At 41.8% G+C, this 26,126-nt stretch overlaps 1 protein-coding gene across 3 annotated transcripts in view; it reads right to left on the bottom strand.

Moving 5' to 3' along the window:
- Nucleotides 1-26,126, bottom strand: part of DPP10 (dipeptidyl peptidase like 10) — a 950,123-nt gene that overhangs the window by 326,681 nt on the left and 597,316 nt on the right. The gene's annotated exons all lie outside the window — the stretch shown is intronic.

Raw genomic sequence — 26,126 nt, 5'->3', positions numbered from 1 at the left:
CTGGCCATAGCTTCAGCTGGACAAAAGATGACTTCCAGAGCAGAAAGAGTTTCCTAGGCAGATGTGACCCATTGCTGTGCCCTTTCTGCAAAGAACCCTGGGAGCTGTAATTCTGCGAGGTGGCCGTTGGGGATACTGACAGAGGCGACGACAGGGCTTTGTGCCCTGAACGGACACTGCCGCTGAGACGGGGCCGGGGGGGGGAGGGGCTGGTGTCCCTTCAGCTTTGCATCCTGAAGGGACGCTGCCGCTGGAAGGGTTCCAGTGGGGGGGCCTTTCCAGTGTCCCTTGCCGCTGGGAGGGGGCAGCCGGTGGGGCCTTTCCTTGCCCCTTTCAAAGCCCATTTTTAAAATGGGCTTTGCTAAAAGTAAACAAATAAAACTTATCCTGGCATTTGAACCTTTATAAAGGACATGCCAGGAGAATGTGTCAAAAGGGAAAATTCTATAATTGAAAGAAATCACTTGAGCTTCAGCACAAGCTTGAATTTATCTTGGATGCTAGTTTACTTTGATCTATTATATAAAAGTATATATAGAGAAAATATACTACTAAAACCTGCCTGGCTCATTATACTACATACCTTAGTTTTGTAGGGAAGGAAGGAAGGAAGGAAAGAAGGAAGAAAGGAAGGAAGGAAGGAAGGAAGGAAGGAAGGAAGGAAGGAAGGAAGGAAGGAAGGAAGGAAGGAAGGAAGGAAGGAAAGGTGTAGATTAATTCATTTTTATTCATAGTCAGAATTTCAGTCTCATACCTAAATATGTTTACTGTATAACACTAAGTAGATAGCCAAACTTACACAAATATTTTAATCTCTGTATAGTGAAGTTTGCAAAATTATAGCATTTGAAATGTAAAAATCATGTCAGCATCTGCTATTAAAGCTGTTTACCAGAGTAAAAATAATGAGTTTTAAATGTTTCAGTAGGAGTTGTTAAAAAACTAGACATATTTTCTACAAAAGCCTCCCTCTCAGCATATGTGCTGTTAAGAGGGACTATCTCATATTTATTAGGAAAAAAATCATAGCCAGGGGAACCACCACTGAGTTTTTCATTTAACAGAGAGGTAATGATTTCCACTAACACCCCCCCCCCCCGACAAACAAACACACACAAATCATCCTGCACTACATCCATACTGTTACAGACAATCCTTGATTCTTGGGAAAGAGTATGAAGGAAAGCTCTGTTCCATGAGCAGATCTCTGTCGGTCTTTGTATCTAGTCTAGTTTGAAGCTCTTGGAGGCACAATGGTTTCATAGAATCATAGAGTTGGAAGAGAATTCCAGGATCATCTAGTCCAACCCCCTGCAGAATACAGGAAATTCACAACTAACTGCCTACCACAGTGAGCCCAGTTCCATGCCCAGATGATGCCATCCCTAAAAACCAGAATCAATGGCCAGTCTGGCCTGGAGGAAATTCACCTCCCTATCCCAAAGTGGTGATTGGCATTTCCCTGGGCATGCAAGAAAGGGCCACAATGAGCCAAGCATGGACACAATCCTTTCTACCCACCCACTTACGGTCTGCTCCCTAGGAAGCCTGTTCCACTGAGGAACTCCTCTATCAGGAACTTCTTCTGGATGTTTAAACAAAAATTCTTTTGAATTAATTTCATCCCTCTGACCCTTTGGGCAACAGAAAATAACTGCTCCATCCTCCGTATGATAGCCCTTCAAGTACTTGAAGATGGCCATCATTATCACCTCTTAGTCATCTTCTCTCCAGGCTAAACAGACCAAATACTCTTAACCTTTCCTCACATGACTTGGTCTCCAAACTCCTCACCATTTTTGTTGTCCTCCTCTGGATATGCTCCAGTTTGTCTACATCCTTCTACACTTGTGGTACCCAAAACTGAACACAGTATTCTAAGTAAGGTCTAACCAGAGCAGAGTAAAGCTGTACCATCACCTTGCATGACTTGGACACTATATTTCTTTTGACATAGCCCAAAATCCAATTTGTCTTTTTAGCCACTGTGTCACACTGCTAACTCATATTCAGTGTATTGTTTACTAAGACCCCTAGATCCTTTTCACACATACTACTGTCAAGACAGGTCTCCCCCACCCTATAATGATGCATTTGATTTTTCCTACCTAAATGAACTTTACATTTTTCACTATTGAAATTCATTTTATTCATTTTAGCCCAGTTTTCCAGCCTCTCATGATCATCCTGGATCCTGATTCTATCTTTTGCTGTCTTTCTTCCCCTCTCAGTTTAGTATCATCTGCAAATTTAATAAGCACCCCCTTTATTTCTTTATACAAATCTTTTATGAATATATTGACCAACACAGGGCCCAGGACAGATCACTAAGGCACTCCACTTGTCACTCCTCTCCACGAGGCTGATGAACCATTAACACTTTGGGTGCGATCTGTCAACCAGTTACCGGTCCACTTTACAGTAATAGGATCCATACCACATTTTACCAACTTGTCAAAGGAATATCATGTGGAACTTAAGAAAAGCGTTATGTCATTATGAAAAGATTTATGTCATTTGCATCTGTGTGTATAAACTGGGGTAGTGACAAGGAGTAGTGATTCTTTTATCAAAAATCCCATCCTACTCTCAATCAAATCCAGTTTTGATTTAATAGTAGAGGTAGTATGGATAGTACACTGTGCGAAATACTTCAGTAAAGCTCCAATTAATAAAAATTACAGTGTTTTGATTCAATGACCGGATATTTTTTGTTTTGATATCACAGATATAAAAGAAGCAGAGTTAGGCTAGTGCCTCCTGGTTGTGATGCATTACTGGGTGTGTATCACTTGCCCAAATACACCATGTTTGTATACTCTTCAATTCTGAATTACAATTTGTAATATGAATTTCAATATGTATATTAATACCTTGAGAGATATTTTGAACCAAGTAATGGTGCTTGATATTACAATCCAAGAAAGCAAATAATTTACCTTTGAAGTAATGAAACTCTAACAAGGCAACACATCACCTATAATGACTTTCCCACATGAATCTTCTACATAGTTAATCCTGTGAATCTTGCCTGCACTTCACTGTGTACCAATAATATATGAACATGCATATGTCACATCACATATATATGTAGCAGAAAACCTCAGCTAGCAGTTATTTATGCCTAACATTTAGTTGACTGAAGTTCCTCTGGTGTCTTTGGAGTCAGTTCATTTATTCTGACAATTTCCAGATCTTCTCAGGGAGAAAGATTTGTGAGGAAAAACGAGCCAAGAAAATAAGTCTTTCTACAGATTCCTCAATGACATTGGATTTTGGATTCAATCTTTCTCTGCTCCTGTAGATTAGATCTGATGATATTGCATCAGATTTTAAGCAACTCTGCTGAGTAGAACCTAATGAGTAAGGATAGAATACTTCTACCACCATCCATTCCCCCGTCCATTTCTTTAGAGTCTACAACACATTCTAAATGGTGAAAGTGTGCACTTCTAGGATCCTCTGTTTCAGGGATGATGAGAAATGTGTACCTAATGGTTTTCTAAGATTCTTTGTTGTTGTTGTTGTTAGGTGTGAAGTCATGTCCAACCCATCGTGACCCCATGGACAATGATCCTCAAGGCCTTCCTGTCCTCTTCCATTCCTCAAAGTCCATTTAAATTTGCACCAACTGCTTCAGTGACTCCATCCAGCCACCTCATTCTCTGTCGTCCCCTTCTTCTTTTGCCCTCGATCGCTCCCAGCATTAGGCTCTTCTCCAGGGAGTCCTTCCTTCTCATGAGGTGGCCAAAGTATTTGAGTTTCATCTTCAGGAGCTGGCCTTCTAAGGAGCAGGCAGGGCAGATCTCCTCTAGGACTGACCGATTTGTTTGCCTTGCAGTCCAAGGGACTCGCAAAAGTCTTCCCCAGCACCAGAGTTCAAAAGCCTCAATTCTTTGACGCTCGGCTTTCCTTATAGTCCAACCTTTGCAACCATACATTGCAACTGGGAAGACTAAAGGGAAGCCTTGACTAAACGCACTTTTGTTGGCAGGCTGATGTCTCTGCTTTTTAGGATGCTGTCTAGATTTGCCATAGCTTTCCTCCCCAGGAACAAAAGTCTTTTAATTTCTTTGCTGCAGTCCCCATCTGCAGTGATCTTGGAGCCCAAGAAAATAAAATCTGTCACTATCTCCATTTCTTCCTCATCTATTTGCCAGGAATTGAGAGGGCCGGATGCCATGATCTTCGTTTTCTTGATGTTGAGTGTCAAGCCAACTTTTGCACTCCCCTCCTTCACCCTCATCAACAGGCTCTTTAGTTCCTCTTCACTTTCTGCCATTAGAGTGGTATCATCTGCATATCTGAGGTTGTTGATATTTCTCCCTGCAATCTTGATCCCAATTTGTGACTCCTCTAATCCCGCCTTTCTCATGATGTGCTCCGCATACAAGTTAAATAGGCAAGGCGACAGTATACATCTTGCCGAACTCCTTTCTCAATTTTGAACCAATCAGTGATTCCATGCTTGGTTCTCACTGTTGCTTCTTGACCTGCATATAGGTTTCTCAAGAGACAAATAAGATGTTCTGGTATTCCCATCTCTTTAAGAACTTGCCACAATTTGTTGTGCTCCATACAATCAAAAGCTTTAGCATAGTCAATGAAGCAGATGTTCTTCTGGAACTCCCTAGCTTTCTCCATGATCCAGTGTATGTTGGCAATTTGATCTCTAGTTCCTCTGCCTCTTCGAAATCCTGCCTGTACTTCTGGAAGTTCTCAATCCACATATTGCTGGAGCCCAGCTTGTAGGATTTTGAGCATAACTTTGCTAGCATAAGATTCTTTAGTGATCACCAAATACAGACACTGGAAAGAAATTACATCCCAGTGCAAGCCCAGTGCAAGAACCAAAGTGCGCACCCTGGGACCTAATTTTTTCCACTCCAGAGTCTTTAGTTTTCTAATGATTTGGATATCATCATAGAAAGAAACATCTGCATTAACATTCACTAATGTGACATAATGTTATGTTATGTAAATGCATGCCAAGGGACGTTTATATACTTTGTATATAGATCCCAGTAATGTGTACCCATAGCACTTTTAAAAACTTCTGTCTTCTGAAGTTTATAGTGTAGACATCAGAGGAGAAGAAGAGATATGTATGTGGAAATGCCATAAATTGGGTTTTGAGCCAATGAGCGGTCCAAGGTGTCAGGACTCCGATTGAATTATAACATCTGACATAAGAGATTTCATGATCATCCTTTAAAACAACTTACAGTCAAGAAGAAGGAAGGGTAAGCAGTGACAGTGATGGACTGTTAGATAGGGCCAGCATTCTTTTAAGTGTAGTCCCTACTGAGTGTTGGCTATTTGATAGACTATTCTTCATGGTGTCTAATATCTTAGAATGTAGGTCAGTCCCTTGTAGAATACAAACATTTTCTATGTAATTCATATAATAAAACCCCTGGTACATCCCTGATAAATGGTATAAGACCTGAAGGCTACAAGATCATGAAACTCTTTCCCATAACTGCCCACTGGTTTCAGACCAAATCTACTTTCTTCTTATGAATGAAAGACAGCTCATTCTTTTTTATGTACCTATATCCCTAACCTCTCAAAGTGCATAATGCCCTGCTTTGATCAGAAATATGGCACAAAGTATATCATCTGAAAATGGAACCCTCAGCTCTGGAGAAGACAACTACAATGGCAGTAACGGCTTGTCATTTCCCCAGAAAGCATTTCCCTGTAAGTGCCTTCTTTGGTGGGCACCCATAACTCATCAAATTTGGAGGGCCGGTAGAGGAGAGTCAATGATAGATTCCTTTGCAAGTTTGAAGTCCCTAATATGCTGGGAGTCATTTAACAATCTCACAGACCTCACAAACTGAACCAGTTCAAGAGGTGAGGAAAAGTTTGTGATAGATCATGCTTCACAAACCAGGCACACTACAAACCATGAACTGACTATCTGCATGTTCCTGGTCCATGCACATCCCTATCTTTATACAACTTTCGCTGTATTCATATTTGGCTAAGGGCTAAGTGGGCGGAGAGTGGGTGGGGCCAGTCCGGGTGAGTGGCCAATCGTAAGGCACTTCGTGCCTTACGATTGGCCCCTCATCAGGACAGACGGCAGTTCTAGCCAATCGGGTGACGGCACAATCTAGCCCCTCACCAGCACAGGCCAGAAAGGCTTCTAGGCCCTCACCAGGACAGGCTTCTAGGCCCTCACCAGGACAGGCCAGAAAGCCATGGGAAAGTGGCAGGACACTGTGAGGCCCAGGATGTGCTTCTCAAAGAGGCCCAGGGTGTGCTTCTAGGCCCGAGCGGAAGGCTACGCCAACGCCGGGGGGGAGGGGGGAGCAGGACTTCCCCTTGGGCCTAGAAGTACATGGGGGGGGGGCTTTCAAAGCCCGTTCTCATGAATGGGCTTTTAATCTAGTCTCATATAATCAGGAATATGTTCCACTCAAACAGCTATGCATTTGAAATGTTGCAGTTTTGAATTAATCTCCTTTGACATTTCTGATTTAAAAAAAACATAAATGCAAACATTAACACAATATATTCCAGCCTGAAAAACCACTGAATTTATTACATACTTACACATTTATTCCAGCATGAATACAAACATCCAAGTTAGAGTTTGGGAATAGCATTCGAAGTGCACAATCAGCATACACCAGCATATGTCTTTCAGAAGTGCTGGAAAGAATGATTTATTACTCAAGGATCTGGAAGTCGCAGCTTCATTAACATGACATTTGCCTCTCATTAATAAATAATTTATAAATTCAGGAGTAATACTACATCATCTATTGACAATAAAAAAGGAATAGAAAGCCAGACAAAAGCCTGTGATCAAGTGATTGTTATTTGATTGAGACATGTTCCATGTTCACCTAGAAAACTCAGACAATTGCAATGTTGATTATTAATTGCAAAGGGAATTTTGTTAGTTCACAGCCAACAACCTTTCAAGTCTCTCACAAAAGCCACAGTCTATACAAAAGAACATCCCTTTACTATCAAAACTATCAGTTAGATCTTTCTTTATAGCTATTAATATGAACACTACAATATGCATAAGACACGGAAATAGTACCCAATGTTTATGTAATATCCAAAGAAATTAGAATATCTTCTGTCAATATATGAATTTCTGACTTTCTGATTTGTCTTATGAACACAATTTTTGCTTGTCTCACTGCTTATACCGGATATTATCTCAGACAGCTGAAACCTAACTTCACATATCAACCAGGTAACACATTTGCTGCCAGACGTATACTGATAGTATGTTTCACAAAGGAACTTAACTAGGATTGCCAGGCCTCTCACTATGCTGGCAGACCTTCTACCAACAAAATGAACAAATCCCCCCAAAATTGGATGGCACCAGTCATCTCTAGAAGTTATCAGAAACTATGGTTTCTGGGTATTTGTAGAGAGATGTTATGCTGCCTGGCATAGTCAGGCATAATGCTTTTGCAGCACAGTACTGGGTCAGGAGAAAAACTGGGAGCAGGAAGTGCTGCTGAGCACAATCTTAACTGAAGCTGGAGATTCCTGCAACCATGGAGGCTACACTGATAGGAACATCCAATGTCACAGTTATAAACAAGTCAGAAGTCAGATGCCAGGAGAATTATCAGAGTAGAGTGAGAGTCCAAAAGCAAAGAGTCCAAGTAAAGAAGTACAGATGCCAACAGGGATTGTCCAGAGTCAAATAACTCTTACTGGTCCAAGGTCATCAAGGAGTTCTGGAAAAGAATGTGGAGTCAGGTTGCATCAAGAACTAAGCATGTGGCATCCAGAAAGCTGTTCCCTAAATCAAGCTCAGCTTAGTAAGTGTGTGGAGCATCTTCTTTCGTGTAAAGCAACCCTAAGCCTATATGGATAGCATCTAGCTGCTTGGGGTGAGCCTGAAGAACTGCTCTCTTAAGAGAGCTTAAATTCTAGTTTAGACTTCTGTTTCTTATAATTTGGGTGTGAGCACTTTAAGATCTGTGATTCAGGTGCACTGACTTTTACATTTAAGAACTTTAGATTGGGAGTCCTGTTGGAGGATCTTATGCTTCTATTAAGGCTTTTGCCATACCAAAAGCAGATCCCCAATGGGAACAGAATTTTTGAATAGTGTAAAACTAAGTGTTTTCTATGACACCACTTTTGGAAAGTTAAATGGTTTGTCTATTTTATAATTTATGTACATTGTATTTATCATGATATTTGTGTTATTTTCTAGTCTATACTAGATAAATAAATATTTGATTAGTTTTTGAAATTTACTTCAGGATCTATTGGACCTCCTTTGGTGGTGAGTGTTCCTACTGGCCATTATTTTTCAACTGTTGTTATCAAGAGCCCATAACGTATAAGAGTATAAGAGCCCATAACGTTGGGTTATTTTTTGTCATATTAATCTATATGAATCTTTTGAACAGTCTTTACTATTGATGAAAAGATTTTTGAAAGTGGTTCTTATCTGGATGGCGCTTTGGTGAAAACTACAAATAAATCAGAAATAAGAAAAACAGACAAGAATCATCTTTTTACACTTTGTTGTTGTTAGGTGCGAAGTCGTGTCCGACACATCGTGACCCCATGGACAATGATCCTCCAGGCCTTCCTGTCCTCTACCATTCCCTGGAGTCCATTTAAGTTTGCACCAACTGCTTCAGTGACTCCATCCAGCCACCTCATTCTCTGTCATCCCCTTCTTCTTTTGCCCTTGATCACTCCCAGCATTAGGCTCTTCTCCAGGGAGTCCTTCCTTCTCATGAGGTGGCCAAAGTATTTGAGCTTCATCTTCAGGATCCAGCCTTCTAAGGAGCAGTCAGGGCAGATCTTTTTACACTAATTAACTGTTTATATTAATTGTAATCTATTCAACCTTTGTTCTCAACTCAATGTGATTTCTGTATCTATACTGAAGAACTGTCATCACTGGTGGGGGGAACACAGAAGGTGTGACGTCACTTCTGGGTTTTCCCTGTAAGTGATACCATATTGTCACCAGCTTCACTTCCCCATGTCCCAACCCCAACTCCCACTGGTTGCCAGAATATGCCTGGTAAATTTAAACCTTTGTGGAATATTCAAAATATGTAGTTTTCATGATTCAAAAACATATGAATATCTTACAGGGGGCATCAAAGTGGATGTGTATTAAACACAGATAGAATAGGAACTTCCTTATTTTTCCCCAAATAATCTCAAGGGTCCCGATTGGCTCGTTTGGAGATTTCTTCTTCCTTTGAACACACTTCCTCCCTGCATGCCTCTAGAACAGGAAGAATGAAAGAAGAGTTTCCTGTTATATAAAGTTTATTGCTCTTCATAATTTTATTATTTTAAGCAGCTTGATACTAAACCAACTGAGCACTACTTGGCAAACCAAGTGTCCATTAGAATCTCAATATCCCAGTAGAAACCATGCTAGTCAGATAACAAGGCATCAGATAGTCTCATAATACCTTACACTTTCTACTATAATATTGTTCAGATCATGTAAGACAAAAGAACCAACCATATAAGTCCCCATATTCTTTTCATCAAAGTGTTACATATACAAATCAATGGATTAATTATTAGCCTACAGGGATCAGTTTACTTTGTCAGGCTCATAGTAAAATGGCACCCCATCTGATACTCCCAGACTACCTTCCTCCATTAGCTAGATGGAATTTTTCAGGATGCTGCTGTCATTTCCTAACTGTTAAATAGGTGCATTGCAGACTAAACCGATATAGCAGTTCTGAAATGCTTATCTTCTATGGCGTTTCTGTTGGTTGAATGGGTACTTGCCCAGACGTAGTAAATGCTTTTACAAATGACATTTAGCTTATTTCCCAAACTCACCCAACTGCAATATTTACTCAGCTGTGCACATACAAGAAAAGTGAAGTAAGCATGTTGTCTATTTGATAAAAAACAAAAAAAATAATACAACAAAAACACGGATATTCAGAGAGACTGCAGGTACGGTTTCTTGAGACTCAGATTGGACATGGTGTGGATTAGGATATTAACATAATGGTACATCATGCTGTCATAATATATTAGCCCTTTCCCAATGAAGGAAGCATCCTTTTTAAAATAGATAAATGGAAACAAAGAATCTCTTTACCTGTTCTAAAGCAATGCATTCGCCACTTAAACACAGGGTTATAATTAGATTATTGTTCTCTCTGAGTTGATTGTTCTCACACTCCTATAGGTTATCAGCCCTCTGACAGAACAAAAATTAAGTTATTTGTTTCAGGGGTTATGATAACTACTATCCCCGCTAAAGATCAGTATGATTATCTTTTAAGGCTGTTTTTTTTAATCAGCCAAATCATTCTTGAAATGATTAAATATGAAAGAATCTCAGTGATACAAGAATACTTCCATATGTGAATGAAATCACAAGCAGAAATACATACATGTTATTCTTTATCTATTTATGATTAAAAGATATAATTTCTGAGATTTTTCACCAAAGAATTTTAGGAAAGATAAAATATTCTCACGAAACCCATATCTGAAAGATTCAGGAGTATTCTGGGTATGGCTACTTTATATAGGCCCAACTACATGATATTCATAAGACTCTATCAAAACCATAATTTACGTCCTCAAATATGTGATTTAAACAATAGGGCAAGCTCACCAACAAGGTTTAAAAGAATCACAATAAACATGTTTATATCAATAAAATAATAAAAGCTGCCTCCTTAAAAAAATTGTCTCAATGGGGTGGCACACGAATTAGAAGGATTTTCTATCCAGATGTTATTCCTCTGGAATTGTTTTAGATCATGAAGTTCCCCAATCTCTTCAGGTAGCATGTTCCACCTAGCCAGGTCCAGGACCCAAAAGGCCCTGCTGGTTGAGGCCAGCAGGCCCTGATGGTTGAAGCCAGTCCCCAGTTCATTGGGGCTGGGGACTGTCAGCAGATTTTGGCTGCTAGATCTTAATACTCGTGGGGGGTATAGGGGGGAAAGTGGTCTTGAACATACAGGAAGATTTGTTGTTGTTGTTAGGTGCGCAGTCGTGTCCTACCCATCGCGACTTCATGGAAAATGATCCTCCAGGCCTTCCTGTCCTCTACCATTCCCCGGAGGATACAGGCCTTTAAATGTAAGATTCAAAAACTTGAATATGACCTGGCCTGCAATCTGGAGCCAAAGAGGCTGAGAGAGCATAGGCGTAATATGAGCTCTCTATGAGGTCCTCATAAGGACCTGGGTTTCTGCCTTTTGAGCCAGTTGAAGTTTCTGAAACAGTTTCTAGGATAACCAACACGTCCCACAGCCGTTGTAAATTGTTTGCTATTCACATTGCAATATTTATTTCAAGGCAAGCATCCAATGATTCACAATTATCTTTCCAGGAATATGAGAACATTGCTAAAATGGTAAAAAATATATTCTCAGGGCTGCTTTGTTCAATCTTTGACAATGATGGTGTGGCACACTGCCAATTTTTAAACTGTGACATCACAAGAGATCTAAAGTGGTATATCTACCTCAATTTAAAATAATATTCTTATCTCCCTTGTCAGAACTCTACCATCTCATTCTGTTGTATGTTTAGACTAAGTTTCTCAGTATAGATCAAGCTGCTCTGAGGAGAGAAGATAACAATAAACATAACAAAACCACATTTTTAAAAAGATTCAGATTCTAGGCATGTGGTAATGCTATCTCTGTCTCAAGATTATCTGTAAAGGACTTAAAGCAGGCTTTCTCAACCAGGGTTTTGTGAAACCCTGGGGTTTCTTGACAGCCCTGGAAGGATTTCCTGAAAGGGTGGGAGTTAATTTTATATATATATATATATATAAAATATATATACTATATATATATATAGTCATGTTGACCACTACTTCCTACCAAAATGGCCAAGGATGGGAGGGTGTGGGAAGGGGAGAGACTATGCTTCTCAACTATATTCTGCATGATCATGCTTCTTGGGTTTTTCAAAGCCTGAAAAATGTTTCAGGGGTTCCTTACCAGTAAAAAAAGTTGAGATAACTAACACTGGATAATGCATTACTATAATCAATCAACTTCCTGATGTTCCACAGGAAAATCCAGTAGGTCCATAAATGTGCATGGATCCTTTGTAAATCTTCTTTAGTCCTTATACTCAACACCCACAGGATGGCTAGACATGACAGTGCCTACACAAGCTGATTGTGCATATAATAAGATGATTACAAAGTGTTCTAGACATTAGAGATCATAGTAACAATAGAAAATAAAACAAGTTCTATTAATCATGAACAATATATCCCTTTATACTAATAATTTTTAGCTTTTCTTAGTGTTCATTTCTAATATGTAGTAACAAGCTGAATTCCCACCACAGAGACTGTTTTTTTTAAATAACAATAGGGATGCTTTATAAAGCAGCATAGAAAGATGAACATGGAAAGAACTTTTTAAAGTTATGGAGCATGCATTTCTGAAAACGTTTTGCATGGTTTGTAGGAGATATTTTAGCATAGCAACACACTAACATATAGCCTAATGAACTTTCTAGATCTCCCTGTCCATTCTTTATCCAGCACAGGAGAGAAAAGGTATTTATTTATTTGTCCCTGTAGAATGAGAAATATTTGGAATTCCGAACCAGTGATTTAAATTTTTAACCTGGAGACAACATTTATATGGCTGAGATGCTGGAGAATCACTCTTATCTACCATGCAGATAACATTTCATATGCTGTGAGTACCTTTCTTCTCGTTGCAATATGTTCATATACATTTTCATACATTTATAGAGTATTTCTCATTCTAAATTAGTTCCATCTTATACAATATACACTAATCTCTCCTCAGATTTTGAAATTGAATTGTTTCTCAAAATAATTTTGCCATTACTGCCTAATCGGCAAATTTATTTTCCCATTCTTCTAAGCTTGGACTGATGTCTGATTTCCATTTTACTGAATAAATAATTCTAGCTGTTGATATTCAAATATCTCTTGCAAATCATTGGTAATTAGTTAAGTAATATTCCCCATAGCATATTCTTAGCTTATATAGATAATTTAAATTTTAATATGTTCTGTATTTTTCCATGTATTTCCTTCCTATATCTTTTGGCTTCTTAATAATTCCACCACATATATTAAAAGGTTCTATCTTTTCCAAAATTTTCCTTTGTAGTTTTATCTACCTTTTCAATATCCTTTGGAGTAATATACCATCTGACAAATATTTATTGCTAGTTTTCTCTTAATGCCTGACTGACAGTGAACTTAATTTCTTTCTCCCATAACTCTTCCCATTTGTGCAAAGGTATCTGCTTTCTAAAATTGTACATCCATTTAATCATACATTTTTTTCACTTGCTCTTTTGTTTCTAACTGAACTAATAACTTACATATCCATCATAATAAATGATCTTTTTGTTTTGTAATCAGTTGTTTGAACTTAGTCATATCTCTTAAAGCTCCATCTTCTGTGTTGATGATCTTCTTTCATCTTGAAATGGATAGGTAATTTGGTAGCCATTGAATGAATGGCCCATCTGTTCATCTCTAATATCTTGCCCTGAGCATTTACCATTTTGCTGTATATTAAACCTTTTATTTAACATATTCTAATCACGATAACCCCCTTCAAGGATCGCTGCCTTGTTGTGGCAAGGGGGCTTGCGTAGTTCAGTGAAGCTATGAGCTATACCGTGCAGGGTCACCCAAGACGGACAGGTCATAGCTGAGAGCTCTGACAAAAGGTGATCCACTGGAGAAGGAAATGGCAAACCACTCCAGTATCTTTGCCATGAAAACTCTATGGACAGTTCCAATAGGCATAACGATATGATGCCGGAAGATGAGCCCCTCAGGTCGGAAGGTGTCCAATATGCTACTGGGGATGAGCAGACGGCTAGTACGAGTAGCGCCAGAATGAATGAAGCGACTGGGCCAAAGCCGAAAGGACGCTCAGTTGTGGAAGTAACTGGTGGCGAAAAGACAGTCCGATGCTGTAAAGAATTTTATTCCATAGGAACCTGGAACGTCAGATCCATGAATCAAGGCAAGCTGGACGTGGTCAAACAAGAAATGACAAGACTGAACATAGACATTTTAGGAATCAGTGAACTAAAATGGACAGGAATGGGTGAATTTAATTCAGATGACCATCAGGTATACTACTGTGGACAAGAATCTCGCAGAAGAAATGGAGTAGCCTTCATAATCAATAAGAGAGTAGGAAAAGCAGTCTTGGGATACAATCCCCAAAATGACAGAATGATCTCAGTTCGAATCCAAGGCAAACCATTCAACATCACAGTGATCCAGGTCTATGCCCCAACCACTGCTGCTGAAGAGGATGAAGTTGATCAGTTCTATGAAGCCCTACAACACCTTCTAGAAGCAACGCCAAAAAATGATGTGCTTATCATCATGGGGGATTGGAATGCTAAAGTAGGAAGCCAAAAGATAACCGGGATAACAGGCAAGTTTGGCCTTGGAGTACAAAATGAAGCAGGGCACAGGCTGGTAGAATTTTGTCAAGAGAATACAATGGTCATAGCAAACACTCTTTTCCAACAACCCAAGAGACGACTCTACACATGGACATCACCAGACGGTCAACACAGAAATCAGATTGACTATGTGCTCTGCAGCCAAAGATGGAAAAGTTCTATCCAGTCAATAAAAACAAGACCAGGAGCTGATTGTGGTTCAGATCATGAGCTTCTTGTTGCAAAATTTAGGCTTAAATTGAAGAAAGTAGGGAAAAGCACTAGGCCACTCAGGTATGAACTAAATCATATCCCCGACGAATACACAGTAGAGGTGACAAATAGATTTAAGGAATTAGTTCTGATAGACAGAGTGCTTGAAGAACTATGGACGGAGGTTCGCAACATTGTACAAGAGGTAGCAACTAAAACCATCCCAATGAAAAAGAAATGCAAGAAATCAAAATGGCTGTCTGAGGAAGCTTTACAAATAGCTAAGGAGAGAAGGGAAGTGAAAGGCAAGGGAGAAAGAGAAAGAAACACCCAACTGAATGCAGAATTCCAGAGAAAAGCTAGAAGAGATAAGAATGCCTTCTTAAATGAACAGTGCAAACAAATAGAAGAAAACAATAGAATGGGGAGGACCAGAGATCTTTTCAAGAAAATTGGAGATATGAAGAGACCGTTTCATGCAAAGTTGGGTATGATAAGGGACCAAAATGGTAGAGACCTCACAGAAGCAGAAGAGATTAAACAAAGGTGGCAAAATTATACAGAACAACTATACAAGAGTGAGCTTAACATCCCTGATGACCACAGTGGGGTAGTTACTGACCTGGAGCCAGACATCCTGGAATGTGAAGTCAAATGGGCCTTAGGAAGTCTGAGCAACAATAAAGCTAGTGGTGGTGACAGCATTCCAGTTGAACTATTCAAAATCTTAAAGGACGATGCAGTAAAAGTGCTACACTCAATATGCCAGCAAATTTGGAAAACTCAACAATGACCACAGGATTGGAAAAGGTCAGTTTACATTCCAATCCCAAAGAAGGGCAATGCCGAAGACTGTTCAAACTACCGCACCATTGCACTAATTTCTCATGCTAGCAAAGTTATGCTCAAAATCCTACAAGCTAGGCTCCAGCAATATGTGGACCGAGAACTTCCAGAAGTACAGGCAGGATTTCGAAGAGGCAGAGGAACTAGAGATCAAATTGCCAACATACGCTAGATCATGGAGAAAGCTAGGGAGTACCAGAAGAACGTCTACTTCTGCTTCATTGACTATGCTAAAGCCTTTGATTGTGTGGAGCACAACAAATTGTGGCAAGTTCTTAAAGAGATGGGAATACCAGAGCATCATATTTGTCTCTTGAGAAATTTATATGCAGGTCAAGAAGCAACAGTGAGAACTGAACATGGAATCACTGACTGGTTCAAAATTGAGAAAGGAGTTCGGCAAGGCTGTATACTGTCGCCTTGCCTATTTAACTTGTATGCAGAGCACATCATGAGAAATGCGGGTTTAGAGGAGTCACAAATTGGGATCAAGATTGCAGGGAGAAATATCAACAACCTCAGATATGCAGATGATACCACTCTAATGGCAGAAAGTGAAGAGGAGCTAAAGAGCCTGTTGATGCGGGTGAAGGAGGAGAGTGCAAAAGTTGGCTTGAAACTCAACATCAAGAAAACAAAGATCATGGCATCCGGCCCTCTCAATTCCTGGCAAATAGATGGGGAAGAAATGGAGATAGTGACAGATTTTATTTTCCTGGGCTCCAAGATCACTGCAGATGGGGACTGCAGCAAAGAAATTAAAAGACGCTTGCTCCTGGGGAGGAAAGCTATGGCAAATCTAGACAGCATCCTAAAAAGCAGAGACATCACCCTGCCAACAAAAGTGCGTTTAGTCAAGGCTATGGTCTTCCCAGTTGCAATGTATGGCTGCGAAAGTTGGACCATAAGGAAGGCCGAGCGTCAAAGAATTGAGGCTTTTGAACTCTGGTGCTGGAGAAGACTCTTGCGAGTCCCTTGGACTGCAAGGCGAACAAACCGGTCAGTCTTAGAGGAGATCAACCCTGACTGCTCTTTAGAAGGCCAGATCCTGAAGATGAAACTCAAATACTTTGGCCACCTCATGAGAAGGAAGGACTCCCTGGAGAAGAGCCTAATGCTGGGAGCGATCGAGGGCAAAAGAAGAAGGGGACGACAGAGAATGAGGTGGCTGGATGGAGTCAGTGACGCAGTAGGTGCAAACTTAAATGGACTCCGGGGAATGGTAGAGGACAGGAAGGCCTGGAGGATCATTGTCCATGGGGTCGCGATGGGTCGGACACGACTTCGCACATAACAACAACAACAAAATCACGATAAGCTTCTGTTGGGGCCATAAGCAGAATATTTGGAGGATTCAGTATGTTCTGACATGTGAACCATATTTTCAGAAGTTCATCTTTAATTAGGTTTTGGGAGGGTGGAATATAAGTGTATATAAATGTAATAATGAATAAATAAATGTAACTCCTGTCTTGTGTTATAGAATCATTTTAGTTGATTTCTTTATTCATAAATAGCCGTGTCGACCTTCATCTAAATCTGCTGATTCAAATTTTACTATTCTTTTGGTTGGAGTCTTAATCCAGTCCATAATCCAAATCTCCTACCATGGTGGGGGTGGGGGGATGCCCCTGTCAGCTCCGCAGAGCCAAATACCTGGTTCCTCTGATTACTCACTAGGCTAGCCCAACCTAGTCCTTGCTGGTGCCTACAGCATCCCCGGGAACACAGAAGACTCTGTGCTTCCTTAACGTGAGCCTTATGGCAGCCTGGGGCAGGATGGTGGTGATGCCAGGCATAATTGGGGATTTTCCCCGAAGCCCTGTACCCGCCATCTTGGGTGTTCTGCCCCATAAATAATTGGTCTTGATGTCTCCAAAAAACTATTATATTTTCATTTTGAAATTCTAGCATAGTTTGAAATAGATTCTTAAAAAAATAATTTTGACATTGGCAGATATATTGTTGCTAGCATTCACTCCTTGCCTTCCAGAAGTGTTATTTTCAAGATTAAATAATTTACTTCTGTATCCCTTACTTTTTTATAGGGCTAATTTAATTATTTAAAATTGTTCAATTTTTTTCTTTATGTACGTTTATTGTAAGAATAAGATATCTGCATTTTGCTTTTTAAGTTAGTTAGCAATGTTTATACATTTTGTAGGAGGGTTCTGATACTGTATTTAATTTATTCATAGAATCATAGAATCATAGAATCATAGAGTTGGAAGGGGCCATACAGGCCATCTAGTCCAACCCCCTGCTCAACGCAGGATTAGCCCTAAGCATCCTAAAGCATCCAAGAAAAGTGTGTATCCAACCTTTGCTTGAAGATTTCCAGTGAGGGGGCGCTCACCACCTCCTTAGGCAGCCTATTCCACTGCTGAACTACTCTGACTGTGAAAAACTTTTTCCTGATATCTAGCCTATATCGTTGTACTTGAAGTTTAAACCCATTACTGCGTGTCCTTTCCTCTGCAGCCAGCAGAAACAGCATCCTGCCCTCCTCCAAGTGACAACCTTTCAAATACTTAAAGAGGGCTATCATGTCCCCTCTCAACCTCCTTTTCTCCAGGCTGAACATTCCCAAGTCCCTCAACCTATCTTCATAGGGCTTGGTCCCTTGGCCCCAGATCATCTTCGTCGCTCTCCTCTGTACCCTTTCAATTTTATCGATGTCCTTCTTGAAGTGAGGCCTCCAGAACTGCACACAGTACTCCAGGTGTGGTCTGACCAGTGCCGTATACAATGGGACTATGACATCTTGTGATTTTGATGTGATGCCTCTGTTGATACAGCCCAAAATGGCATTTGCCTTTTTTACCGCTGCATCACACTGCCTGCTCATGTTTAGTTTACAATCCACAAGTACCCCAAGGTCTCGTTCACACACAGTGCTACCTAGAAGTGTATCCCCCATCCAGTAGGCATGCTTTTCATTTTTCTGACCCAGATGCAGAACTTTACACTTATCTTTATTAAATTGCATCTTGTTCTCATTTGCCCATTTTTCCATTGTGTTCAGATCTCGTTGAACTCTGTCTCTATCTTCCGGAGTATTTGCCAGTCCTCCCAATTTGGTGTCATCTGCAAACTTGATGAGTAGTCCCTCCACCCCCTCATCAAGATCATTAATAAATATGTTAAAAAGTACCGGGCCGAGCACCGAACCCTGAGGTACCCCGCTACTCACCTCTCTCCAGTCTGATGAAACACCATTGACAACAACTCTTTGAGTGCGGTTCTCTAACCAATTCCCTATCCACCTAACGATCTGAAAATCCAGATTGCAGTCCTTCAACTTATCCATCAGAACATCATGGGGAACCTTGTCAAAAGCTTTACTAAAATCCAAGTAAATGACATCAACCAAATTTCCCCGATCCAGCAAACCTGTTAATTGGTCAAAAAAGGAAACTAGGTTGGTCTGGCAGGACCTGTTGGAGACAAATCCATGCTGACTTCCTTGGATCACCAAATTGTCCTCCAGATGTTTGCAGATCGCTCCCTTTAATATCTGCTCCATTATCTTCCCCACAACAGAGGTCAGACTCACTGGTCTGTAGTTTCCCGGGTCATCCTTCCTCCCTTTTTTGAAGATCGGAATAACGTTTGCTCTTTTCCAGTCCTCCGGGACATCTCCAGTCCTTAAAGAGGTTCCGAAGATGATGGACAAGGGCTGTGCAAGTTCTCTGGAAAGTTCTTTGAGTACTCTCGGGTGCATTTCATCTGGACCAGGGGATTTGAACTCATCCAGTGCAGCTAAATGCCTCTCGACAACCTCTCTATCCATGTTAACCTGCCACCCAGACACTGTCCTTTGGCTACAGCCATCTCTAGACGTGCCTAAACACTTTGACCTGTGGGAAAAAACAGATGTAAAATAGGCACTAAGCCTTTCTGCTTTCTCTGCATCTTTCGTTAGAGTTTGTCCATCTGCACCCAACAGTGGGCCTATTGCCTCCTTTACTTTACGTTTGCTCCTCACGTAACTGAAAAATCTTTTCTTATTACAGTGGGCTTCCCTGGCCAATCTTAGCTCACTCTCAGCTTTGGCCTTTCTGATGATTGATCTACAGTGCCTAGTAACCTGTAGGTACTCTTCTTTAGAGCTCTGTCCTTCCCTCCATTTCCTGAACATTTTCCTTTTCTTTCTTAGTTCCTCTTGAAGTTCTCTGTTCATCCAAATAGGCTTCTTAGAGGTCCTGCAGTGTTTTCGTATTTCTGGAATAGTCATTGATTGAGCATGCAATAGCTCTTGTTTGAGTAGCGCCCACCCTTCACATGCTCCCTTCCCTTCCAGCATTCTCGTCCATGGTATGACACTCATCATGTCTCTGAGTTTATTAAAGTTTGCCCTACGAAAATCCAACATCCGCGTCTGGCTACAAGCTTCCTTGGCTCCCCATCTCAAAAGGAATTCTATGAGGACATGGTCACTTCCCCCTAGGGTCCCCACCTCCTTCACCTCATCCACCAACTCTTGCCTGTTGGTCAGTATTAAGTCCAGTATGGCTGAACCTCTTGTGGGTTCATCTATCATTTGATAAATGAAATTGTCAGCCAGGCAGGTCAGAAACTTGCATGACTGAGGACGCTTCGCAGAGTTTGTTTCCCAGCACACATCTGGGAAATTGAAGTCACCCATGATGACAAGGTCCTGCCGTTTGGATATTTTCTCAAGCTGCTCACAAAGTGCAGCATCCACATCCTCTCGTTGGTCAGGCGGTCGGTAGCAGACACCAACCACCACACTGTTTGTTTTCCCCTCGCTTATTTTCACCCAGATGCTTTCCACTGTAGATATGCTCTCCTTCACTAGAATGTCCTGACAGGTAAGCCCTTTCTTCACATACAGTGCCACTCCTCCACCTCTTCGATCTATTCTGTTTTTTCTGAACAGTTCATATCCATCCACCATTACATTCCAGTCATGAGAATCATTCCACCAAGTTTCTGTGATGCCTACTAGATCATACTTTTCCATCAGCATGAGAAGTTCCAGCTCTTCCTTTTTATTGCCCATGCTTCGGGCGTTAGTATAAAGACATCTGAATCCTTTTACTTTTGGTTCCCTATGAGCTGGCCTTGCTGGTTGGGCTGCCTCCGATAGTTTTCCTTCCATACACTCCCTATGTTGATCGTCTCCTTCCCCTAGTGGCTTTAGTTTAAAGCTCTCCTGATGAATCTCCCCAGGTTCCTGCCAAACACATTCTTCCCCAGTTTCGATAAGTGCAGTCCATCAGGTGCTAGTAGGCCTTCCTCAAGAAAGCCTATCCCATGGTCCCAGAAACCAAATCTCTCCTGCCGGCACCAACTACGCAGCCAGTGATTCACCTCCATTATCTTCCTCTCCCGACGCATTCCTCTTCCCTTGACAGGCAAGATTGAAGAGAATACCACTTGTGCCCCCGTTTGCTTGAGCTTCCTCCCCAGATCTTGATAGTCTTTTTTAATAGGAGCGATGGTATTCAGGGACATGTCATTCATTTTGTCTCGATGTTGATGCCCTGGTTGTGTCATCCACATATTAGTAACAGCCTAGCCCAAAACTCCAGACCAGCTGTTCCAGAGGGCCCATATAGATGTTAAGTATGGGGGAGAGTATCGCCCCCTGCACCACTCCACAAGGGAGTACATGGGGGGGGGGACAACAACCCTTCTCCCCTGCCACCCTCTGTGTCTGGTTTTGGAGAAAGAAGATCAGCCTATATAAGGCTGTCCCCTAAATCTCCATGCTGGGGAGGCAGTGGGCTAACATGATCTAACATGTCAAATGCAGCTGACAGATCTAACAATATGAGGATTGCTGACCCACCCTTGTCCAGCTGGTGCCAGAGACCATCCATTGAGGCGACCAGCACAATCTCCACCCCATAGCCAGGATGAAAGCCTTACTGGTATGGATCAAATGCTGAAGTTTCATCCAAGAATGCCAGGAGCTGTTCCACAGTGACCCTCTCAACGATCCTCCCCAGTAATGCAAGATGCAAAACATGGTGGTAGCTGGTGTGGTCCCATGGATCAACCAACGTTTTTTCGGCAGGGGACAGACCACTATCTCTTTCAGGCCCTCAGGGAACTTCCCAGCTGGCAGGGAGAGATTTATAATTGTTCTGTACCTGTGTGCTCCATCCCCGTTTGCCTGGGTTCGCGGCAGTAAAAAGGTTGAGAACGGCTGCACTAGAATTTCTCCAGATTTGTCTCCAACATAGATACCATATGATGTCCTTCTCCCTCACAGAACATAGCTGGGGATCTCTACTCCCTCTCAGCTGTTGCTGACCATTTATAGGGTCAGAGATGCCTGTAGCATTTGATAGGTCTACCTAGTGATTTTATCCCCTTCACTGAACATTGCTATTGTTTCAGCACATTCACCGATTATGCACAGGGCTAGAAATCCAGGATGGCGGGAGCAGGGCAGCCCGGATTATGCACCCTGCTGCCGCCATCCCAGCCCTGGCCTGATGCAGCACCCAGGAAGACCCGCAACAAGGGAACACGGAATCTTGTGCATTCCCTGGGATGCCGCGTGCATAAGCGGAAGAACCGGGCCTTTTGGCTTGGCTCTTCCCTCAACCAATGGTGTCCCTGGAGGGACACTGTATGCCCCTGTCGGCTCCATGGAGCCGAGAGATGAATGGAAAGTCCCCCCAACCCCACCTTGGTGGGAGAGGGGAATGCCTCTCTGCCATTATACAGTGGGGGCCCCATCCCTCCCACTCCCCCCACTCACCTCCTCATTGTTGCTGCCTCCTGGCAGCAAGTCGGGCTTTCCAGCCCCGTCATTGTGCACATGCATATGCGCGCTATGCCGGGACAGCCTGCATTCTCCAGGGGATTCTTCCCCCTTGAGTACACGGAAAGCACTGGGGCATCCTACTCCGGCGCGATGCCTGGCAGCAGCCCGGCATGGCATAATGGGCCTTTGTTGTTATTAGGTGCGAAGTCTTATCCGACCCATCGCAACCCCATGGACAATGATCCTCCAGGCCTTCCTGTCCTCTACCATTCCCCGGAATCCATTTAAGTTTGCACCTACTGCTTCAGTGACTCCATCCATTCTCTGTCATCCCCTTCTTCTTTTGCCCTCAATCACTCAATAATGGGTCTTAGAGATGCATTTTCAAAGGGCTGTCCATCATAGCAGCCATTAAAGACCCAATATCAAGATAATTCATACCATAGTATTCTTCATCACTATGTATGGGTGTGAAAGCCAGAAAATGATGAAAATTTAGAGGAAGAAAGTTGATTCCTTTTAAAACTGTTGGAGGACAGTTCTACCAATACTGCTGACTGCCAACAAGACAAATCAGTGGGTTCTAGATCAAATGAAGCATGAACTCTCCCTAGAACCTATGCTGGTCACATTATGAGGATACAACAGTCATTGGAAAAGACAATAATGCTAGGAAAAGTATAAGGCAGCTGCACAAGAAGAAAATGCAACATGAGATAGATTGATTCAGTAAAGGAAACCATGGCCCTCAGTTTTCAAGCCTTGAGAACTGTGACAGGACTGTATGGAAACGGTTATTCATAGGGTCACCATGGCCTTTTATGCACGGCAGCAGCTACTGTGCACTGCTGCCATGCCGTTGCGGCGGGGCAGGATGCGCCGCCATTCCCCGTGTATGCATGGGGGCAGGGCATGCTAGGCTGCCCTGGTGTAGCGGTATGTGTGCGGTGAATGCCGGGGCCAGGAGGTAAGCTGGAGTGGCGGGGAGGGAGTTTGGATGGCCCAGGGCAAAGTGGGGGGGGGGGCAGGCCCCCTCTGTATGCACAGGTAGGGACAGGGGATTGCCCCTGACAGCTCCAGGGCTCCGCGGAGCCCACAGGGGCATGCAGTATCCCTACATGCAGTAGTGGCGGGGCTGGGTGGGCCAACAGGCCTGGCACTGGCGATTATGCAGAGCGCTGGTCTGCCGCAGCCCCAGCTTACCCAGGAAGCTACAGAAGATCCCGCGTTTGCCTAACGCGGGCCTTCCATAGCCCTGGGCCAGGAGGCGCCCACACTGATGGTGGCAGCGAGCGTTATTGGTGATTTTTCCCAAAGCGCTGCTGCTGCCAACGTGGGCATTATGGCCCATGCATAATGGGCCCATAAGACAGAAGTGACCTGACGGCATTTAATATGAACATGCACACATGGCAATATACCTCTTAAGAAATGCCAGCATTCTGAAAGGCGGCTTTTTAGAGCTCTAAATGTGTGTGTGCATGTGTTTGTGTGTGTGTGTGTGTGTGTGTGTGTAAAAGCTACAGAGTCATTTCTACTATCCTAATCTTTATATACAGCTCTCTCCCTAGACAAATGCCCTTGCATTTAACACAAAAGAGTCATTTCCAAGGAAATCGTTCACTGAGGAACTTGCACAAAGGGTTTTTTTTTAATCCTCCTTCTTTATCTAAAGGGCAGTGTCTCTTGAAATTATCAGTAATTCTAAGCATTCACAGACTCACTGTTTAAAGTGACATTATCAATGACTTGCAATTGACAAGAAGAATAGCAAAGCTGCAAGGAAGACAAAGTAATTTGCAAAAAGTACAGTAGGCCATCACAATGATGCCAGAATAGCTTTAGGTGACAGAAATTATATGTATGCTCATGTATTAAACACTTTGAAGTAGAGCCTCTCAGTTTATATCATGCTTTAGTCAGGCCTCAGTATTCAAATTCAGGTGTGACATTTAAAGATCAGAATAAACATTCCATATTACAACTCAAATGGAGTTTGCTTGTTCAGCTTTATTCTGGATCTTCTGTATAGCTAACCACCAAAGATCTAATCCCAAAGATCTGTAATGTGTAAAACAATTGTATGCAGTTATTGACTAGAACTATCTAAACATAAAACATTTTTATTAAACATATAATCTAACTCAATTATTATTAACTAGTAATAAGGCCCGCTGTATAACGAATACAGCGGGCGCTAGCAACTCACCGGTTTTCATGGCGGCGGTCTCACGGCGGCAGCGGCGGTTCGCCGCGTCAGGCTGCCGGGCAGGGAGCCCCCGGCAGCCGCGCTCCCTGGGGCGGCGGCCTGACGCGGTGAGAGGCGCTTTGCAAAGTGCCTGCCGATTGGTCCCTCCAGTAGTCTGTCCAGAGGAAGGGTCCAATCGGCACCCTTCCTCATCACAGACACATCCCGCCTCGCAAGCCCTTATCCTTTTATTTAGTCCGCCATGCCCGCGCCGAGGGCTGTGTTAAGATAATAATAATAAAACAGTACTATGAATCATTATTTTAGTTTCTGATTCTCCCACCTATCAAATGCAAATTAAATGCATGTTAAAAAATCACCTTGGTTTTTAATAGCGAAAATAAAATATTTAGTACATTTTTAAAAGAAATATTCAAACAGGCTATATAAGTGACAATATCCATTAGATGTCTTACCATAGAATCTCAATAACTAATAATATTGTTTGCACTGGGGGGGGGGTCTTCTAAAAATGGATGGCTTACTTAAGATGCCGTGGATGATTCTTTGAGGTGATTATGCTAAAAATTAATGTGATACCATGTACTGGCTGTGTTGTTAGAGAAATTCCTCCTTTCCATCTCCCCCATTAGGAGAACAGATAAAATTAGTAGTATTATGGACATATCTCAACCCATGTCTGGAAGAGGCAAAGGCATTGAGTTCAGAGGTATCATGAGTCATGAGTCAGTGGTCAGCATAAGAAGTGAGTGAATACCCTCTGTGAGTAAATATACCCTCCAGGAGATGTTAGCATTTTCTAGACAAACATGAAAAATTAGCCAGAGAGCAAATATTATTTTATTTATTTCATAAAAGTCCTACCTCACTGTCTCCCTGAGGGGATACAAGGTGACAACTTTTGTGGCAAAGCATATCAATGCATTAGACTCAACACATGGTACAATTCTTGGATTACCATAGCACATTACCCAAGAATGTGGGAACTCTCAGGAATCTCTCCTTTCATTCCCCATACACCTAAGATCCTCTCAATAATTTCAGGTCTTTTAAGCAGAGTTTTATTCACCACCCTTGGCAGTCTGGCAACATTTGCACATTAAGTAGCAAAACTTGGCCCAAATGCAGTTAGTGTAGCAGAATTTTCAGATGCACAGCACGTGTTCTACTCAGCTGAAAATTAAGGCAGCCAACTATTATTTTATATATTTATATTAAATATTAATAAAAGGGCTCCACAACTACATTTAAATGCTATTTTTAGAACTAAAACCCTATTCATGTCTCAAAAAATTATTATATCTTTATCTTGAAATTCTAGCATTTTCTAATTTATCCATGTTGATGACTTTGCTTCTCCTGTTTCTTCTTCTGAGCTTTTAGAGGGACTTTTTTGTTGTTTGAATATTCATCTTGAGTTTTATCTAGGAGAGCCTGAAGTTGCATAGGCCATAACCTATTCCAAGGACTTGTCTATAAGTGAAGTGGCATTTTGGTCTAAAATTATTTTAAATCCATGCTACCCAATGATTATTTTGTTAGAAGAATTAAGAGATTCAGGGGAATTATACAACGCCAAGGTTCATGTTTTGTTAGAAAAGGTCTGAATGTGCTTCTTTTAATATCATAAGCATTGTGCTTCCCTGAAGAGCAGCAGTCGTCAACCACCGGGCAGTGGATCGGGAC

This window comes from Paroedura picta, chromosome 2 (genome assembly GCF_049243985.1).
Source record: "Paroedura picta isolate Pp20150507F chromosome 2, Ppicta_v3.0, whole genome shotgun sequence".
Lineage (NCBI taxonomy): Eukaryota > Metazoa > Chordata > Lepidosauria > Squamata > Gekkonidae > Paroedura > Paroedura picta.
The sequence above is the reverse complement of the archived record's forward strand: the minus strand, read 5'-3'. Positions and strand labels throughout refer to the sequence as shown.